The sequence below is a fragment of the Hetaerina americana genome, unplaced genomic scaffold (assembly GCF_022747635.1).
Source record: "Hetaerina americana unplaced genomic scaffold, ioHetAmer1.1.p SCAF_13, whole genome shotgun sequence".
NCBI lineage: Eukaryota > Metazoa > Arthropoda > Insecta > Odonata > Calopterygidae > Hetaerina > Hetaerina americana.
In genome coordinates this window covers 4084892-4103120 of record NW_027286403.1, presented here as the reverse complement: position 1 = coordinate 4103120, position 18229 = coordinate 4084892, and positions in this window count along the sequence as shown.

Below are 18229 nucleotides of genomic sequence, written 5' to 3'. Positions count from 1 at the left end.
AGATTTAATTATCCAGATGTAAGCTAATTCCAGGGTCCCTAATGGCATTGGTGTGGCTGTTTACGTTTATTTGGCTGCTTTAGCCATTTAAGCTACCGAGAAGTCATCTATCGAGGGACCTGGGTTTCAATCCCGGTCAAGATGAATTATTTAAACACCTTGAATTCCTTGTATTGCAAAGCATATTATTAGTTCCCCCTCCGAATAAGTCCTCATAATGGCGACGCCGTAGTGCAGATATGTACTCATGAAATTTCTTTCTTTCTCTTCTCAACAATGTCAACTAATATAGTCCAAACAAATAAGAGGGTGTGTTTCAGGAACAGCAATTCTACATGTACACACTGTTCGACTTGCCTCGCTCCGCGTCCCTTGTTCCGGCCCTTGGCCGCTTTAAGGGCGATTTAAAGGGTCTTTGTGGGTGGGTGCGTCAGCCGGGATTGTGCTGGTGTGAACGGTATAGTGGATGTTGATGTGCGTGGTGCGGCGCACGCTCCTGTTAATGTTCTCTCTGCTTTTTCCTCGCTTAAAACATTAGATGTGCTTCATTTGTTTCTTTTGTTCGCACTATATTTTCAGCAAATGGTGATGTTCTTTTCATCGTGCATTCGATACTTTCAACGTGGATTTCTTCATGCGACTACTTTGTCATCACATTAGGTTGTTAAACAAATCAATTTGTTTGATACCTCTTAGTCTCTAAATCTCTTTCTTTCTACGGAACCTCACCAGAACACTTAGCGTGTTGTGAATGTCATGATGTGGACGCGACCCTAGCCGAACGTCTCGTCGGTGCCTACCCCTTCGGTGCATGGCCCGTCGCCCGTCCTACCGCCGCAAATTGATGCAACCCTTCCCTTCGGATTGATTCGCGAGCGTCGTCCTCCTATCGTTAACCGTTTGCGGCACCGGCATGAGGCTGGCGGAGCTCGATTTTCACCGTTGACAGCCTTCACCCTCTTCGTGCCCGACGACTCGCGTGCCGTCTGCACGGATGTGTACGCCCGGAGGGCCTCTTCACTTGTTGGCAGTTTTGCCGCCTCCCTTATTTATGCTGACACTGATTTCTTAATATCCGCTCTTCCTTGGCCTTCGTGCACTCTCGTATGATTAGGTTCAGCAAATTGAATGAAGGGTTTCCTTAGATTCATTTATTTGATTCACATATGTTCTCCTCACCTCTGTGTTATCTTAGTATATGAGTTGTTATGATGGCCGCTCGTATGTTGCTCGTTTATGATTTAACGTGGATAAGTTAAAATATCTTTTGCATAAATGTATTCGCCTGTGTGCATTGGCATGTTTTTTGTGTAAATTGCCTGTTGTCGCACTCTATTTTTACGGATGCTGTCGTAGCACCCAATGCCACTCACCCAAGCGACAGCTTGCTTAATATTCTGTAGATGATAAATACGTTCAATTACCAGGGTCATTTTACGATTCTGACCTTGTCAATGACTAAGTATTTCGATAAACATTCTCACCTTTTTGAAGACTCGTAAATGAACTGATAAAATTCCATTCTCCATGGTTCATATAATGGAGAAAATATAGAATTGCGGAAAAAATTGAAGCTTTTCATGAATTCGATTAGCTGATGGTGTATTTCTGTGGAATAAGTTAAAAGATTAATTTTGCGTGCCTTGAAATGGTTAGTGGGCGAGCTATGTCGTTCAAATACTGATCTTTCACTTGTATAATTTACAGTTTCAGGTGCGATGTGATGAAACCGTTCCATAATAACAGATACGAGCAAAGCCAAGACGAGAGACGAAAATTGCGAGAGTTTTTGTCCGCTATTAGAGCTACTACTCTGCTCTGTAAACCTTTTATGCTTCAATTACAAATTCTAACTATCGCGTTGCTGGTATTCATGTCCCGTTCACATGAGTCTTTGTTCCGTTTAATATTTGGGAAGGAATAGAATATACTGAGTTATTTTGCCTGAAATCGTCTAATTTTTAGTGTCATTCTATCTTTGTCTTCCTCAGTCCACGAATTTACATATTAGTCTGCTCATAGAACATGTGGATGCTATTTCATTCTCTTGCGATGGATTTCCTCCGCAATTTTTTGGTGAGTCGAGTATATTTTCCTGATACTCAGAATGAGTTTTGGGCAGCGGACGAATTTTTGTAAGGTGTCATTCATCACGCCTTCCTCTCATCCTTTATTCCAAGGTAACCATGCACATGTAACATGGAATATTTCTATATACAGGTATTGTGCGCACGGCACTTGTGAATATTGTTTTTCAGCCGTGAACACTGGCCAACTTCTCGAGCCAAACCAAGCTTCTCACATAATACGTTCTTTGACAGCATAATGGCCTTCTCACTCTGCGCCTCTCTCTCAGAATTTGCGTAACGAAATCCCCGACACAAGAACGCTGGCCATGACGGTGGTCCTCGATGTTTCCTATTAAGCTGGTACGACTTGTGCGGATTGTGTGTGAGTGTTTTATGTTTCTGGAGCGATGTTTTTCAATGCAAGGATTTCTAGATCTAGTTTTAAGAAAAATTCTTCCCGAAACTCGTCGATGTGCCCACAGAAGAAAATTGGAATGCTACTCTATGGGTTTTTTGATTCTCACGGTGATTTCCGTTTCTTATGCCAACCTAGAGCACAGGGGTTCAAATTCCGCCCTGTTGGGTTTTGCTCCATCTATGGTGACTCCAAATGGTGTGCTTTAATGTACCTTCCTTGATATTTTCATTTTTTTAAAAACCTGATCTAAATACCAAAGAGGCTATTTTTGGGTTGTCATTAAATAAATGTGAAACAAAAATACAAATCCAGCAACGTAATATTTTGGCGAGTGAGATAATTTTATTATTTTTCGCTCACATTTTGTTCGTTTCTTTCTTGTTACTTGACGTGCACACTAATATAAGGGTAAAGTTCATTTTTTTAATCGACGTCCACTAAGGAACGTCTGGCTTCCCATCGATATTAATCGCATTTTCGGAATTGTACGATTTCAACGCTGTCAACACAACTCTTAATAGACGCAAACCTTTTAAGAATGCTTCTTTTAAGTCCTGTGAATAACCATGGGTATTGAATTTTTGACTCATTTTTTTCAAACTGACCAAAAAATTAAATGAGTTTCCCTAATTTTCTATATTCGAATAAAACAACGAGAAAAGCAGTGATTATTCAATGACACATGATCAAAACTTCTGCTGCCTCAAATTTTTGCTTCCATCTCCAAGAATTGTGTGTGAAGGTGCGTGTGGACAATCTCGTCGTTGATAGTCGGGATCCGATCGCTCCTCTCCCGGGCATGGATTTGTTGCTGGCCATGGGGCGTGGGACAGTACTCCATGAGACCGAACCCGCGGGGAATTGTGACATCTCATATTTTTTTTTTGCAAATCCTTTTCAACTCATACCGATGAGAGCGTAACAGCCTACTTTCCCCGAGCAGCAAGCCACAAGTAAATGGCCCGACTCCGATGTTTATTGCCAAGTGGCGAGGCTTCGTTATGCTTTGGCGAACACCTTCTCGGGAGATGTAATTATTACGTCAAGTTCCATGCCGAGTCACTGGAATGGGTTTACTTGTGTTGGTGCCGAATGGAACCTACCAGTCAAACGAAAATTTTCGACACCTTCAGCTATGGCATACGACGACGAGCCGCGAATAATTACTTCAGATAAAATGTTAATGAAACCTATTTAACTGCGTATATAATTTTCACTTCAAAATATTTTCAATCCCCGTAAAAGTATATTTCCATGCATGAAAAAAGTAAATAAGTGATGAATATAACGATATTCGCACAATTTCAATGCCCTCGTGGAGCAAAATAAATTTAGGCAAGCTGAGATGAGAGATAGAAATACGGGAGGACGAAGCAAGTTTTACGCATTCCATTCAGTCGTTCTAAGGATTTATAGAGTTTGATGACTATAACCATTTATTGCACTTGGTTATGTATGAAAAAAAATTGAGTATCAACCAATAAATTGATAGTTTACAACTTCATGAAAATACTCTTTTTTCAAACAATAGTTCATTGAGTGATTACAATTGCGCCCAGATTATTTCCGATTTACTATAAATGACTGAAATGGCTTAAGTGAAACAGAAAAATAATGTGAACTACGAGGGTCATCCGGAAAGTAGTACCCGTTCGTGAAATAAAGACACAAAAGTAAATATTAACAAACATAAAAAATTTTATTTGAAAGAGGATACTTTAAACTACTTCTCAACATAATCTCCAAGCAAATTAAGGCATTTGTCATAACGTGTGACAAGTTTCTGTATTCCTGCTGCATAGTCCTTCGCCGCCAGCTCATTGAGATACAGGGTCACTCCTTCTTTAAGTTCTTCATCGCTGTCAAATCTTTTTCCTGCCAAAAAGTCTTTAAGCTTTGTAAAGAGATGAAAATCTGAAGGGGCCAAGTCCGGGCTATACGGTGGATGGTCGAAAGTTTCCCATTTGAATTGCTGCAAAAGTTTTTGTGTTATCCCAGCTGCATGAGGCCTGGCATTGTCATGAACGAGAATGACACCAGTAGACAATAGACCTCGCCGCCGATTTTGTATTGCCCGCCGTAATTTCTTTAATGTTTCACAATACGCATTGGCATTAATAGTGTCTCCACGGGCCATAAAATCAATAAGCAATACACCTCGTCGATCCCAGAAAATGGTTGCCATGAGTTTCCTGGTGGACAGAACTGTCTTGAATTTTTTTGGTTTGTTTGGTGAATGAGCATGATGCCACTCCATTGACTGTCGTTTACTCTCAGGTGATGCATAACAAACCCATGTTTCGTCACCAGTAATTATGCGAGTCAAGAAAGAGTCTCCTTCATCAGAATAACGTCCCAAAAACGTCAGTGCTGCAGCCATACGCTTGGTTTTGTGCTCATCTGTAAGCTTGCGAGGGACCCATCTTGCACAAATTTTTGCATAATGCAGATGGTGTTTAACAATTTCATGAACAATTGTTCGAGAAACATTGGGAAAATGCTCACAGATGTCATCAATTGTGACGCGCCGATCGTTCCTCACGAATTCGTCAACTGAGCTCACCAGTTGGTCTGTAATGACAGACGGTCTCCCCGAACGCTCATCGTCGTGTGTGTTCCCCCTCCCCATGTTGAAGTTGCGACACCACCGCCGAACAGACGACTCGTCCATTACATTGTCTCCATACACCTCCTTTAATTGGCGATGAATATCACATGGGCGAACGTTTCTTGCATTGAGGAATTTAATCACTGCCCTCACTTCACAACTGGCGGCGTTCTCAATTTTTTTAAACATTGTAAACAATCACAGAAACAACACAGGCAATGCTAGCGTCACGCAACTTGGCTCAGAGAAGGCAGACAAGCCACTGAAGCTATCTGACCTCGTCCAGCGGCTACTCGCGTCGTCAGCACTTCATGCGGCACGAACGGGTACTACTTTCCGGATGACCCTCGTATATATATATATATTCATGACAACTACGTTTTTATATTATTTGTTAATTTTCATTATTTTCTTCCATTTCATGTTTAATTGTATGCATTCTCTCCTTCAGAAAAAATCTAACGTTTTGAAGTGATTGAACCTTTCAAATAAAAAAAATATGTCATAACGGACTGCGAAAGTATTTCCTCATGAAGGTAAACGTCCTGTAGTTGCAGTTCTCAACTCGGTCGAGATTCTTTTGAGTTTGGAACTCGATATTCTGGTTTATTATCATTTTTATTAGGGTAAGTGTATTATGCGAATGTGCCGACGCTCACTATGCTATTTACTTCCTTGTTTAGGCCGCACAAATATTTCCTGCCGGTTGAAATGGAAACGCGTAAATATTATTTCGAAAAGCAGTAAAAAATTAGGTCATTTAGCTCTGGCCACATTTATCGCTTATTAAACCGATTAATGACGAAATCTTAATATCAATTGTGAATTTTATGACTGCTTTGAGCCGGAACTCTTTAATTATTTGTTAGAGTTAGAATAACGGCAAAGGATCCTAAACGTCTAAAGCAGAATTTCGTTTCTTATTTTGGTATTCTCTTACTGTATTAATAAAAGTCCACTCTAGTGATCATGAATAAAAATGCGGCGATGTTGTTTATCAAACTTTGACAATAATTCCTCGAAAAGCACGAATGGGAATTATGCTCAACAGTGGTAAAGCTGGTAAATTTGGTTCTGCTCCCTTTTAAGGGTTTCCTCATTAAAAGCTATAGATCATACTTCTGACTTAATTAATTGACACAGCCCTGTCACCGAAACTTAATGTCAATTTTCTTTGTAGCGATGACGTAGACAATACAAATTGGAACGACACAAAGCTATTAATCTGCCCACCCAAGGCTTGAAGGTTCGTGAACCCATTACGGTCAGGCTCACTTGTCTTTCCGGGATATCATGCAGCTCATAAGTCCTCCTTCTAAAGACTTTCTTCGCGGAAATATTGAGAGTGACAATTTCTCAGACGATCATGCGATCCGTATGTCGTCTCTTGAAACCAGAAATGGAGAACAACTTCCGTAATGGTGGCCTCATGATGTCTATGGGCACTAACCTCCATCCTTGAACTGGGTCGTCCTGTTCCGACTACCGACTGATCCCTTCACCACGGCACCGGTATCACCTGTCGAGGCCCATATTCAGATCCGAATCCACCCAACCCAGCCAGCAAAAAATTGACTCTGTTTCGACGACAGTATAAAGAAAGGGGTGACCGATCATGACGAATGGCCAAATGGGTGGGAGCAATCGCATTCGGAGGGAAAACCAACGCTCAAGTAGGTTTTTGCTCGTGCAAGATGCGTAATTCGGCGTAGATAGAGAAGTTTCTGCTGGGGGATATTGCGCATGGAAAGGTGATGCGAGATGCCGAATATTGTACGTTGAAAAAACGCGGCAAAACAGGTGTGCATTACAAAGAATGACAACAATTATAAATTGTGAAAATCTACGACTTGACTGGACTGAAGGCAAATGATTTTTACGCTCTGATATTACGGTATCGCATTTCAAGACTATTAAAAGTTGCTGTCGCGGCATCTCCCGCAGTTTTATTGAATGCGCATTACAAAGCATTACGTTCTACGCATGCGTTTCGAGTGAATGCTTACATTGTTATGGATTTTCACCCATAATGTCAATGAAGTCTATGTTTACAGCGTGTTTGGGTAACAATCAACATATTTACACGTGATAATCATCCATCGGAATGAGTCATAAGGTCCAGTCGCCCATTTTTCTCACGCCCGAGAAAAGCTGAAATTACCATATAGCCGTGGGAAAAAGTACATATTTGCTATTCAGGGGCAGATACGCATATTTCCAGGGGTAATATTTACAGTATCTTTCCGTTGAACAAGTGCCTAACGACTCCCACGTACTCTTACACCCTCACTGCGATGTGATCTTTCCAGGAATATCATCCGTCTGATCCGTACAAGTACGCCTTAATTGATCGTAAATCGGTAATCGGATGACAAATAGTAAATACCGTAAGGTCTAGATGCCAAATAACAAGGACGTGTCGAGTATTCGATTAAGAATGTAGAAGTATAAAATACAATTCACTCCAACTGAATGGCCATATACAACGTATCTGATAAAATACAGCGAACCTAATTTTCATCAAATATTACTAAAATATTTCAAAACTTGGGAATTTATAGTTTTCCTTGGTGAAAAAAGCGCAGGGAAAAAATATGAATTCTAAAGCGCCCTATGAAGCCTAGTCTCTGGAGAGTGGTGGAAAATTATTGAAAGGTGGTTTTGAATATAAATCACCCAAACTAAAGTCCTCAAGTGAAGGCATTACTGGAAGCTCTGTTCAACAGATGGTTCATTAACAACTTGCCAGCCGCAGGGAGTGAGTTCCTGAAAAAGATTCATCCGCGGTCAGCCAGGCCAAGGTCTCAGAGACCTTGAGAAAGAGTTTTTCTAAGTAAGAGTTTCACAATACAGGGCGCGACAGCATATTGTAACTTGCTGATTTTGAGGGGGATTTTAAGACAAATCACCAAACGATGCTGACGGTCCCGGGAAGGAAAAACGTGAGCAGAGAATTAAACTCTCTAAACTGGTGGTGCAACCCCGCTGAATGCAGTGGTACACAATTTGCTTTGACGGCGGAGGCAAAGAAATCTGACACCGGATTATGTCTAAGACCCCGCTGGCAAAGGATCGTCCCCTGGGCCTTCGGCGTGCGGCGATCCCGAGAGTCAATCGTCACCTCTCGACTCCACACTTATTTTGGTCGTCGCCTTCGCCCGTGGACGCTGGCCTTCCCGCCCCCCGTCCTCCCCCCCCGTCCCCCGTCACCCAGACACCCTCCGCCCCCCGCGCGGGCACCGGAATTCCGGAAGGGGGCGAGCCGGAAGTTGGAGTGATGGCGAGTGGGAGTGGAATGGGGATGGGAGGGGTCGAGGGTTTTTGAAGAGTGCGGCGCGAACCCCTCCCCACTCCCACTCCTCTGCCAGAGCGCCGGCGGGCCGCACCTCTCCCGCTGGCCGAATGAGAGAGGACGAGGGGGTTGAGGAAATATTTGCACACGGGATTAACACAGCAGCGGATGCTCTACTGGTCATCAGCGGGCGCTTGGCTGGCTGAAGCGAAACAAGAGGCTTCATCTACCTCTACTCACTACCTCGTAAACCATCGCAAGGGCGTGTGGCGGGGGTGCTAGCACATCACTAGTAAAACAGTGTAAACGACATGCAAAAGTAACCAAATCGTGCCAATTCACAGGCAAGCGTGCGCATATATTCCTAAAAAATCAATTTTAATTTGCTCACATGCAAATACATATATTAGCCACTAAAGTTCACTTTCCAATGTTCCTACAAATGTACCCAATGTCAACGCTGCGTTTAATCTTCTTCTCGCTTGTAATTCGAATGTCTTCACTATTTCTATAATGACTTTGAATTCTTGCGATCATAATTCCTGATTTTCCGTATAAAGAACAAATATTTGTATCCATCTGCACTGGTGTTTACACCCCTTATCTTATTTTTGTGGTATAACCTACTCAAATAGTGTGATGCCATAATAGTTTCATTTGTGTCATAGTTAAACTTCCTTCGTTTTGAACCATACCAAAAGTGTAAGTATCGCTTGTTCTCTTCGTATCCCAAGCGACTTCCAGCCTAATTCCTCCAGAAGGCCTGCCGTACTAGTTGTTATCTGATCGTAACAATTTTCGACGATTCTGGCGACTTTTTGCTGAACTTTATCTAAATATTTTATCAACGCTTTCTCCTAAGGATTCCAAATAATTGCGACGTATTACAAATCATGTCTAACTAGAGCGAAACAAATCATATCTTTAACTTTCTCATTACCTTTTCCCACCACCCGTGTAACAAAGCCGAGTTTTTTTAAGCCAATCCATATACGTATTATCCTAATTTTGACTTCATCCAAATATTTAAATTGATCTTCCGAAGTAGCATGGACCCTCCACTTCATAAATTATGCCCTGCTGCTCCAAAAAACTACGCATTTTCGTATGTTGAGTAGTAAAACCCATTCTTTGCACCAATGCAGTATTGTGTATGGTTGCGAATCTTCCATACTATCCGTTTACCATCACTGATATGGACGATTGTTCCGTTCAAGCTCATAAACATGAAATTTGTGTATTAGTCACGGGAATGGTAGGAAGGGAGTAGACACAGCGTAGAACAGATAAAGGTACGTATTATAGATAATCCATCGGCTTCAGGTTTGTTTAAAATTTCTTGAGGGATAACACCTCTCTATAGGTAACTTTCTCAGTACGCCTTTTGGAAATATGAGATATACGGATAAGGTAACATCATGTTCAGATTTATTATGAGAACACAGGAGATTGCTATTTGGAGGTGAAAGATTAGTGTTTTCATGATGCTGAAACATTGGTTTAATTTTGGTGTTAGATAATGCGCTGATAGGAGCGGAATGAAAAATAAAAAGAGGTGGTGATTTACTACGGCTGGAGCCTAAATATGGCCGACCTAATGAAATGAGATTCTGGAGAACTGAGAGTTGGCTCACATTATTCACATATCATGTGCAGTCTCGAGGGATGTCAGTCCACAAGAAATACTCCCAAATTTACATTAGTTGTTCGCCAAAATCATTCGAACTCATCGATTGATTTTGCTGTCTATATACCTCGAAACGGAAGCCGCACAACGAGCTTCCTTTGCCTGTGCGACCAAGACGCAATTGACAAATTTGAAAAACTTAAGTACTTGGAATGAGAAAAGAAGTTGAAATCATTGAAAGATAATTTACCACGCAAATCTCCTGACATTATGATTTGTGAGATGGATTTAATTACCTTTCTTCCAGTTTCCGTGGTATATGTATTGATGAATTTAAGGGTAATTTTAAATGCGTGGGTTGCCCTAATTGGCCAAATGGTCTCACGCAGCAGGAACTTATTCTAAGTTATGACAATTATGGCTCGCGGCAATTGTCTTGTAAGATAACTATCCTATTATTGTATTGATTGTTACAAAGAAAAATTGATTCAAGTTATATGCGGAGTCGAATTCTATTTTGCATCTCGCAAAAGGTCACAAGAAAACTTGTGTATTCATTGCCACATTCAATTGAGAACGATATTTTAAGGTTAACATTGTCCCGTGAATGAATTCGACTTGCTATCATATTGTCCTTTTTAATATATGATATAATTGCAATGAATTTGACGCAATCTATGTTTTATTTGCAGTATTTCTTAGAAACGTTGTACATTTGCATATCAAAGTCTTCTTAGATATGATGCCTCTGTTTTTAAATAAGTTTCTATATTTTTCTTTATTCCTTTGCCATACCCACTATCACTGATTTTCTCTGATATGAGGAGCACACACATTTTCTGCAATGTTTGGAAAAGTAATGATTTGAGCATGTGTATGTTTTGGCTTGTCCCAAGCATTAATTTTTCAAAGGGTTTTACGATAAAAAATTGTTATTCTTTCTATCGATAGATATTTTTACATGATTATTTAAGGAAGTCGATGAAATTCACTGATTTGGCTAAGGCTAAAATGTTGACTTAATACATCTGGTAAAGTTGGGGCAGGACTCTTCTGAATATGTTAACATTATGTTACCAATAGCTTCTTCTATTGCAGTTTACATAACAAGATGAACTGAATCATAAAAGGTCAGGTAGCAGATAATATTTTATTTACCGAGAGCATGAAGATAAGATCTACTTGACATCGTATTTTTCTAAATAATAATTGAAATGGGCACCCAATTCTGGATTCATTTTTAAATCTGACTGTTATTAACATCCAAATGGCTATTTGGAAGATTTAATTCGATGCAGAGATTATATGCTACCCTATAATTTGAATATTGTATTAAGATAGGATATTTATGCTACGATTTTTTAATCCACATGGCTACATTAGAACTGAAATTATCTTTCCATTATCTTTTGGGATTGCCTTGATTTCATCTGATGCTAAAATTTAAAATGAATTCACCCATTCAAATGTTAGGAATAATGTAATATTATGTGCGTGTTTTGCTGACGACGAAGCAATTCACTTTACATATAACTCGTCATTAAATTTCCGTATAGATACATGTATCCCAGTATCTAAGTTTTACTCATTGAGTTCTACACGTTACTTCAGCCTTCTAAATATGCCTACTGTACCCACTATACTGTGATAAACACAAATGATACAAGTACTTCAAAAACGTGCTCCTATTAATGGATTTCAAGTTAATCTTTCCCTTATTTCGTTTACATGTCAAAAGATACTTGCCATAGAAAACATGGGAAACTATGTTTCGCCTTCATCTGTGGGTTAACTCCAAGTTATTTCCTTTTTTCAATTGATCCATGAAGTGGTTGGTGGGAAATGACTGCCGTGCCGTACCATATGCTTGCTTTTAGAGTGAAATTCCCGTATATACATGTACATAATACCCCGCAAGCCGCCGCAAGGGCGTTTGGCGGGGGATGTTAGGTCAGCACCCGTAAAAAGGAACAAAGCCACATGAAAAATCAACGCATACATGCAAAATTATACCGACAGTGGCGTATACATTCATGCAAAAATTCTTTCATTCTACACGCATGCAAATACATATGCTATCATCCAACAAATAATTGCATCTTAGGATGCAGTAAGAAATTTATCCAATTACGTGCAGAATATAACAATATCCGTATAGATATGAGAAAACCTCTTCTTAAATTCCTCTCAAATGAAGCTTCCGTCGTTAGTGTCAGTTAGAGTTGAGCTGGAGAATGGGGCGTAGATAATAGGTATCTTAGTTGCATCGGTATCGGCGGCCGAACCTTGCGTCGTGTAGGTGCGACGTACTCAGCGTCGACTCACCATAAGGTCACTTACCCTTTCAGGGCATTAAAATATAGAATAACATACACAATGTTTAATTGGTATTTTGGAAAATGATGAAAGTCTATTCATTATCACCAGCATTTCAATCCATCGTCAAACTTTGAACTCAATGGACTTATGATGTAAATAAATTATTAGAATTTAAAACACCCTCGAACATAAGGACAGAATATTGATGCTCTTTAAATATCATAATTTTAAAAAACCTCCTTCCGAGAAGCATTTTGCAGCCAAAGCAGAAGTATACATTCAAGTTATGGAAACAATCAGACAATCCTAAATTATTTTTTTGTATCTCCTTTAAAGTTGATTAAATCTGACATAAAGTCAAGCCTAAAAGTTCCTTCTTCACTGTAAGATATCTTCAGGTCGTTAACAATGAAACAAGTCTGCTTTGAAGAATATGCGACAGAAATATAAATTACCAAGTTATGTGACAAACCCATCCGAATGGACTATGAACATGACTTGGTGGAAGGGTTTGTAAGTTATCATGACTCCTAGAGTTTTTAGCTCTAATTTAGATACCGTAGGGCATGTACCTCTAGTTAACATGATTAAAATTTTTAGAACTATTTTACAAGACTTTATTGCAACTTAAAGTTAAGAAAGATTCAATTTTTGATGTTTCATGCCCAGTGTGCAATCATCTCCTGCCACACACCCTGGCAGTGGCTTGTGAATACCAAGTAGATAGATATATTAAACCAAGCTTAGTGAACACTGAATTCGAAAAATTAATTGATGCACTTTTAAAGCAATCTCTTAAAAAAGTAATTTGAAACCATCAAATTCGCAGTAGCAATTTGCCGAAAAAAGTGTGCACTTTTAAATTTAATTTAAAAAAGAAATAATCCGAGACTTACGATTTTTGCGCCAGCTGTTTATAATGGGCGAAGTATCTTCCCAGCTGTCGGTTAAATCATAATAAGTACACGTTTGTAAATGATTTATTAGTTAGAAAAAGGAATCGGCAGTATGGCCGTCGCTCCTCATTGAAGTGAGTGAATGGAAATCTTAATTCCGAGTTAAATGTCTTCTGCCATCTGCGTGTGAAAAAAGAGTGTTTTACAGAAAGATTTTTTTTCGATTTCAAAGATTTTCTGGAAAGTATATTGATATCGATATTGCTTATATTACTTAGTACATTTTTACCCCATTTATGCAAAATATTTAAAGCCCTTACTTGGTATCACCTTGGCGTGATTGGCACCCAATCTAACATATTCATTTTCAGATGTATATATTTTTGGATACATTTATGATTTAATATTTCTGCGTGTATGGCTGCTGCCCTAACACCCCCTACCAGACGCCCATACGGTGGAATACAGAGTGTTGTGTAGATGTAGATACACGTCGTTTGTGATAGTGTGGCTCCTAGACTCCACCCTTCCTCCCCTTGGTGTGGCTTTTGCGATCCAAACCAACATGATAGCATACTAGTAACATGTGAAAATTACATTTGTCCATGTTTCGAGAAAAATTTCAAACTTATAAGAACAACTGGAGAAATATTCTCGCAAAAATCTTAAAATGTGGGCAGATATAATGGGAACGACCTAGGCCAAAAGAGTCATTTTCACGATTTTAACGTAATACATTTTTTAATTCTATGGGTAATCATACTGAGAGTCTTATCATATTATTTTATCATATCACCAATTTGCCTTAATTGAATAAAATCAGCAAACAGCTGTTTTGTTTACGATTAGGTAGCTATATTTTTCCATTCCAAAAAAATGTTACTTTCAGCAAATTCCTATAAACACTTTTGGAGACAGTGTTTTAGGGAAAAGGTTGAAATTTATTTTTTTAAATATTTCAAGTAATTAATATTTTTACACTGATAATTGTGATATGAAATGACATATCCAATGAAATCGATGGCTTCAGGCACTACTCTTTTAAAATGCTTGGTCACTGAATAAGTTGACATTGTATTGCTTCACAAAACTTTATGTAGTATTACAATAAGGTATTTGTTAAAAACTACAAAGTTTACGTTCTCAGTGAACATTTCTAATTGCAGAAATCGTCCGTTGCCCGCTCGCGCCCTTGTCAACGCTTCGGCACCGAGTGCCTAGTGCTTGAAAGTGCTATCATATGGGTACTGAGTTTTGCACTGAAATCTCTTCCACTATTTTCCTACAGAGAATTGGTTTTATTACCGCGGAGTATCATAACGCAGATTCGTGTTACTTCTAAGAGTTCTGCGTTAGAAGTTATGCTCGCAACTGGAAGCGGCTTATACGCCGAATCGTGTGATTACCGGTCGACGGGAAGGCATCATGTTGCCGTGTTTGTCTCTATGTAAGTATCCGGCTTTCTTCACAGCTGTAGTAAACGTCATAGATTGATAAGTTCTCTCCTCCCTGACTTCTCCCGGAAGCCATACGTTTATCATTCCGTACCCGCCTTTCGATAGCTCTTTCCGCCAATGCAAGACTGCTGACTCGGGCAGATTTTCATGAGGTCGAGAGAGTAAGGGTTCCTCCAGTGAGTTTTCAAGATGTCGGGGTTACTTCCGAACGTTGCCAGCCACGAACATCATCTCTCAACGCGACCTTCGACAGTAATTTCCTGGGCGTCGCACTGGATTGTGATTTGATGCGACGGAATATTCTAATTTTCCAACAGTTTCAAAATTCAACAATTATAAAATTCTGAAATTTCGAATTGTCATTAAAAATCCATCTTTAAATATAAAAAGAAAAGAGCTCACCACTCAGTAAATAGCTCCCCGCCCTCTCGCGCCTCCATAGCTAAATAGTTTCAATGAAAAAAACGTTCGATCGACTGAAATATATTGCTAGCAGACTAGTATTCTACATCTACATATCTACATAATACCTCGCAAGCCATCGCAGGGGCGTGTGGTGGGGGGTGTTAGGGAACCACCCGCTACTCTTACCCTTTTTATTAAAGCTTTAAAATTAATAATCAATTTTTCTTTCAGCAACTTTCAACTACAAGTTCATTTTATTTTACGGGCTTCTAACATCGACACATCTGACATGTTAAAATTATAATTTCCCAGCGAAAACGTATCTTCATAAGAATGAAACTACATTGGCATCAGTTCATGCTAAGAAAGATAATGTATGTAAATCTTTCCCTGAAGTAAAGAAACGGAATACATGTTGGAGTATGTGGATGCATAAGGCTTCTTACCAGTACGCACATTTCACATGCAGTACCAATATGTGCGATGCACATGCAGCGTTTAATGCTTAGAGCATTACCCGTACTTAAGCGATTATTTTGAATTAAAAGAAGAAATACTTGTTTTAGCTAAAAGCGAAGAGAAAACTAAGAAGATTTGAATAGGACTAAAGGTTAGAACGACGTCTCTTAGTCCTCCCGAGCTTCATCACGCAATAAATTATATTACAACTTTCTTACTTTCAGATTTTTTAAACCATACATTCAGTTTTAGATGAATAGATAATAATGATGTATTCCCTTTGAGCAACAACTATAAGCAGGGGAATTCAGAGGAATTCATTGTAACTTTGAAATAACTCGTCCGCTAGGTTTAAGTTACGGTAAGGTTCATCGATGAAGAATCGTCTGTTTTTCAGCGTTGCAACAAAGATTGAGTTTCAGTGTACCGCTTTGTTGTTATTAACATAACAAAATGGAAATGAATTACGAAATTATTTTTTTTCGTGTAAATATGAAAATGCAAAAAAAAGAGGAACAGTTGTTGGAAAGGAAAGAACAACATAGTATCCAACGCTTTGAATGCACCGCAGATACGGGCATGAATAAATGAAATCCGATATTCTACCTTTCTGAGATGATTTTTGCAGATCTTATGCTTTTGGCAAAGCTGAATGTGCTTTGACTAGCAAAGAGACATGCTTCTGCTTTCTCTGGGGTCTATTAGTTCTGGCTAAAATTGGTTGCGGTCAAATTTAGTAAATTTTGGTTACAATTTGTCTCATAGATTATCATCCTTTATCTCCAACACTGTTCAAATAAGGAAGTAAAGTTCCGTATACAGAGTAAACAAGGTAAATCTCCTCCATATTACGTGGATCAGACCGCGTATATGTAAAAAATAATATAATTTGGAATCCCAGAATCCCGGAATATTATCCATTGATTTTGTATTTCCCCTTGCAATCCCGGGATTCCTTTGGCGGCTAATTGGGTCCATAATTCCATCATTAATTCTAGAAAATGTATTGCTACATCACAAATCAAATTTTACTCATTTTAGCTTAATTAATGGATAAATATTTTTATTAATTTCTTTAAAATAAAAGTTTAATTATAACTCGTTATTCCGCATTTCAGTTTTATTTCATTCCAACGTTAAAATATGGCCAGGTTGGGAAAGTATGGGTAACTATTTACCATGATCGTGACTATGAAATTACCATCATCAAGTCAGGTTGCACCAAATGTTTCTATGGAGTGAAAGAATAGTGCGAAACTCAGAAAAATTAATGTATAAACGAAGAAGAGGTGCTATACGGGAGCATCTGTTATAGCCCTTTTTGTTTTGCACGTCTATTACCTGTGTATTGTTTGTTTTAATCTACGCACTTTCACTTTCTCATTTATAATTCATTATATTTTTAGCTCACTCTAACATAATAGCAAATAATTCCTATAATGACTGAGTAATTTTTTTGATCGAATCTCGAAAGGAGGCCTCCGAAATATTTTGGTAAAATTAATCCATCAAATTAGACCCAGTTCAACTTTATCCTTGGTTTCGTTTCGTTGCATCACACGAAGTTAAATTTCAGGCGCTTCTATTAGTGTTAAAATGCATTGGATTATTTTTTCTTTAATACTTACTGCAATCATCTGGCAATCCGTACAATTTTTTGCAACAAGGCATTGGTAGGCGAGTAACTCTGGGTCACTAAGTAACCACAAAAAAATTTAGTGAGAAATAGTTCGGTTAAAAATATTTTCAGCAAAATCAATGTCAACTAATTATCATATAATTAAGCTATATCGACTTTCTCTTTTTTCAGTTCTAAGAAATGCTCGCCAGGTAGGAATATACATGATTTCTATTTATGTTTCCCTCTGGTGTAATATACATCTCGTAAGTCTCAAGAATGGTGATATAGTGCAGTGATTTGGTGTCATGGCAAGTAAATAAGGACATTTGAATGAAATATGGGATATGGTTTCGTCTCTTCCACCCCACCATCTCCGGATCGGGGTGAGTCCACGGACCCCAGAAGGTGGCCAGGTACTTCTCTCGATAATGACTCGTCAGTATTTCCGCTCATAATTAACTTTTGTGGAGGGTTATTATTTTCTCAGTGTACGTGTGTCCTTTGATAAGTCCTTAGTAGTTCCTTTTTTTTCACTCTAGCTCCTTTCAAAGCTGACGTAGTTTCATAATATTTCCTACCGTTATGTGACGCTCACAGGGTGTTTTACTGCCACGGTCGACTGTACTCTTAGTTCAAACTTCCTCCAAAAGAGGTCCAACCACGAAATTGTCTACCTTTGACTGTGCACGTATTTTGTACTTTCACACGACTTCTGAGATTCTGTGAAAGTAAACTCCCTTTTCAAGCGAGCATCGTTTAATAACCCCTTAGAATATCCGAGAGATTGCGCTAGTAGTATCCGAAAAGATTTGATTTTTAATTAGCTTCATCTCTCATTAGACCACCATTTTAGTTTCCACTATATCCATCGCGTCGTTTCATTTTCATAGTCGAGTGAAGCAACAAAATCTTTTTTATTTATTTAAATGGAATAGAATGGGTAGCGTGCGGTTACTAAACTCTTCTATTTCAAGGGTGTAACACGGAAAGAGATGAAAACTGGGTTGGATGAAGTTCATGGCACACCTACACTGTTTAAGACTGTTTACCATTGGGTG